Here is a 4,624-nt window from a genome sequence, read left to right as displayed (position 1 = left end):
GGGAGCTGAGGATTTCCAAAGCAGAATAAAAAGTATTAGCTTGAGTTGGGCTTCAAAGGGCTTTTTTTCTTAATCTCAAAGAAATGTCACCGCTCCAAGCTCCCTCCTGTGATGGACTAAAACCTCAATACAAATCAGTAAACTAAACATGAGATTGTAGTCCATCATGGTAGTGAGCTTGGAGCGGTGACTACTTTACAACACACACAGGGACCATGGGGAACACAAGTAGCCCCCCTCCAGAAGGAAGGACATTGTCAGCACCAATTCAGAGATGATTTGAGGATCTACAGCCGAGTGATACACAAATAAGATACATTTCTGTTAGGGTACTTGAATGTATTTTTTGGGTTTAACTCCTGAGTTTAGTGTCACTTTGATCTTGTTTCCTCCACTCTACAGTAAAACAAAAAACACACACATGTAAGTATTATAGATTTCATTAAAATGGGAAATGTTAATCTATTCTTCTGTAATTAGACTTTGTGTTTCATCTTTTGTTTTTACACCTTCCAGCTTATGTTATATTGAAAGGCAGGCTCCTTTAAAGATTTCCCTTTTAACGGGAACCTATAATATTTAGATATTTTGTTTTGTTTTTTTTTAGTTTAATTTGGAAACTTTTCATTGCATTGTAAATAATCAATTCATGTTTTGAAAACATTGTTTCTATATACAAAGTTTGTAATTTATTTATTTATTTATGTTTTTAAGTCCACAGTGCGTGCCTGGAAAACAACTTCCCCTGTGAACAAAAAATGTGAATCGCGAAATCACAAAACACACAAAAAAAAGTGCACTAGGGTGCTTTGGTCCTCCTCCGAAGAGGAAGGGCCTCGTTAATCCTGAACCCCCCGGGCGCAAGGCTCCTGAAAGGGGCAAGGAAGACTCTGGTCCACCTACCCGAAGGCCGGCGGAACCCGATCCTCAGGGTCCGGCCGAAACAGGGCACTCAAGTACTAGGTAGGGGGCTCCCCCGAAGGAAGACCCCCAAGTGGGGGAATGCAGAGAAGCCCATGTGTAAGCCACAGAACCTTCCCCCTAACATCAGGAAGTGGCCCCGAAGGTACATCTGTGAAGTGAAAAGTGCAATTGTGCATAACAAAGTGCAATAAATAAAAGGTGCCAGAGCACAGATCTGGCAGGCCATCAAGCCAAGGTATAGCCAGAAGGCCTGCCAAAGAGGCATGGTGCAGAAAATGCATTTGGTGCCGTGACCTAGTGCAAGTGAATCACTTGTGGGGTCCCACACCCTAGTTATTTTCTGGCACCCCTGGGACGCCACCACCACTGCGGGCCTCTGCGCTCTGCACAGCACTGCGGGCCTCTGCGCTCCCCGAACCCTACAGAGCAGGAAAACTCCCCTAAAGGGACCTCCCGACTCCTACTTTCACTCCAGCGAGTACTAAGTAACCATCCCCCCGACAGGACGGTTCTTTTCCCCACTGGAAACTGATAAGAACAGATTGATCTTAGCCAAAAGGCCGAGAAGCAAACTTTGTAATGATTTATTTACAGGGGGCAGCCATAGTTGCCTATTACATTTGCAGCCTCTGCTTCCTGCTTAGCAGTTCTCAGGGTTACTAATTGATCCCTTTGTATGGAACCTGTCTGAATAAAAATATGTAAATATTGGTTTGGGGGAGATACAATATCTGGGCGGAGCACTGAACTTAAAGTGTATCTAAAGCCAATTTTTGTTTTTGTTTTGGATAGAATTAGGAAGGATGAGAATCTCTGTGAGGTTTGTATTGCTGTCTTCATCCTTGCTGGGAAGATTCTTCCTCTCTGTATGTCATGGTGGTCATTGTCACTGGGACTGAAATTGTTAGAAAATCTTAAATTTATAGTTGTCACTTGAAAAGGAGTAGAAGGAAAATCGTCCATTTGTTCCAGTGACAACAGTCTTCCCTTACTATTGAGAGATCTCCCCTTACTTCCTGTTGTGTCACCAGATGGGAAGTGAAGGAAATCTCCACAATGAGACAGAAATGGCAAATAAAATCCCTACTCTATCTGAAATGAAAAGTTTTTTGGTTGGAGATATACTTTAAGCACACATTTACTATTTCCTAAATAATACCAGCAGATCACCAAATGATTTCTCTTGTTGCCTGGAGTCACAGTTCATTAAAGGGAATTTACAGTTTTTCAAAGTGTAAATCCAGTTTTAGTAGTTATACACATAAGCAATTTCCTGTACTGGTTCCCCTAAATCTCTGGCAATGGCTCTAGCACTGCACAGACTGCGCTCTGTCTTCTTCCTGAACTCCACACCCTCTGGAAAGACATTATTTGTGTGGATTAGAGGTGGTCTAGCCAATCAGGAGCCGCGTACAATCCATGCGTTCAAAGCGTATTCATTGAAGATGAAAAAAGCCCAATGGAAACTACTAATAGGTGCCCGTGGATGGATTCAATAATACACTTGTAGGATCTGTATGATGTTACAGTTCCCAAAGAACCTTTCTTTGGTAACACCAATATTAATAATAATTGCTGTGTAAATAAATATTTATTTATCAACATTCTTTGGGATTTTATGTCCTAACATGATACAGTTCCTGCAATTGTGAAATAAAATCCATCCATGGACGCTTCTGCTACATCACCTTTTATCTACACCAAGTTCATCTGACCATCATGATGTTCCTCATGTCTAGGACTGGGCTCCCTGAACACTGAGAGCGACCATTTCATCACCTGTGTGGGGACATAAATTCTCCACGAAGGTCATCAGAGGTTCTGTAGACTACTTTTTATGGTCACTTGCAAACCTCACCAAATGAAAATTATACAATCATGTTCCTCCTGCTGGGTATTTTTTTTAATATATATATTACTAAGTGCTACACCATAATGGCTTTCCTGCCTTCCCTCTTCTTTTCTTTCCTTGTAGATGCTCCTGAGTCTCCATTTCCTCATCCAGAGGAACACATAATTAGGACACCCTAGGTGGGTGTATACCTGAACAACGAACTTCTACTGTTTGCTCCCTTTTGGTCTCATACATATGCACGATGCACGATTGGCTTTTTAAAAAAGTGTTTTGACCCACAGATGCAGCGGGTGCAGGTTCCTTCGGGGCCTTTTCCTGATGTGGGGAGGAGATTCTGTGCCCTAATATAGGGTTCTCTGTCTCCTCCCACCCAGGGGGGGGGTCTCTCTTCGGGAGAGCCCCCTACCTAGTACTGTGTGGGACCGGTTCCGGCAGGTCCCCAAAGGTTCGGGGTCCACCGGCCTTCGGGTTGGTGGACCAACAAACTCAACCCCTGTCAGGAGCTTTGCGCCCCGGGGGGTCGGGAATCGAGGTCCCTCGATTGAAGTAGGCAGGGCTGACACCACATGCTTTGCAATTCAGAGCTGTGCTTTCATGTCAAGGGTTAAAACATGGGGAAATGTGTATATATATTTATATACATTAATGCAGATGTGTATTTATAATAAAATATTTATATTTATGCGTTCCTAATTGAAGCTAAGCACCTAAATTTAACTTGCCATCAAAAGAGGAAAGAGCAGTACTCGGAAACATTCGGGTTTGCTGCATGCAAATACCCTGTTTCCCTGAAAATAAGACCTAGTTGTGACCATTCCCAGGGCCGGTGGTGGCATAAGGGGGAACTTGAAGAGCCGCAGGAGAGAATCAGCAGTGCCAACGAAGCCAGCGCTGGAGGAAGCGAGGCAGCAACGGAGGGAGCAGAGCCGCATAAGCCGATGTTTCCTCTTTAACAAGCGGGTCTTTCCTGCCCGTGCGCGCGCGCTAGGGGGCGCGCGCGAGCAGGAAAAAAATGCCGTCTGGCGACGGCAACCCGCAGATAAAAGTCAGCCGTCCGTCCGTTTTTTCTTAACGGGCGGATGGCAAGAGGTTAAAAAAAAAAAAATTAGACCGACCCCGAAAATAAGACCTAGTGTGTTTTTTTGAGCCCAAAAAAAATATAAGACAGTGTCTTATATTCGGGTAAACACGGTAAGATAGAGCAATCGGCTGAGCTCATTAGCCTGCTGTACCTCATAACTGCAGTAGAGAAAACATAGGTCACTAGCATGGCCTTGCTGCCTTGTAGGGTTGTGCAAATCTCAGGACTGGATTGACAGGAACACAAACCCTTTGGCAGGTAGCAGGTAAAACTTCACCAATATACAGTACACAATACACTTCAGCTGTGTATTAGAATTTTTCCTGGAGTTCAGCTTTGAGCCCAGGTGCTTATTGCAGAGGTCTGACATGCAGACAGCGCCTTGGGCCCAACACCTTAATTGTTACAAATATTATGATGAAAACATGGAACAGCAAACGTCGTATTAATGATGACTGTTGTCTAAACTCTTATCAGCAGTGACTGCGCGCTGTAGACAGACTGCGGTTCCCTTTTAAAAACCGAGAGTAAAATGTTTTTGTTTATTAAAGAATTTCCGAAAAGTCGGCCGCGCCCTCTAATCTCGTCCTCGCTATCTCCCTGCGGCTCATCTTTTCCATTTGGTATATTTCGATCATTCGTCTCCGGAACACAATGGAAACAAAAACGTCCGTCACAGAGCTGGAATGACAATCTCACACACGCACGTTATGTGTGAAACACACGCAGCACTTTGCATGCCTCATATTCCCCCCCCGGGGGTC

Source organism: Nanorana parkeri, unplaced genomic scaffold (genome assembly GCF_000935625.1).
Source record: "Nanorana parkeri isolate BGI_ZX_2015 unplaced genomic scaffold, ASM93562v1 scaffold215, whole genome shotgun sequence".
Lineage (NCBI taxonomy): Eukaryota > Metazoa > Chordata > Amphibia > Anura > Dicroglossidae > Nanorana > Nanorana parkeri.
This window is presented reverse-complemented; position numbering follows the sequence as displayed.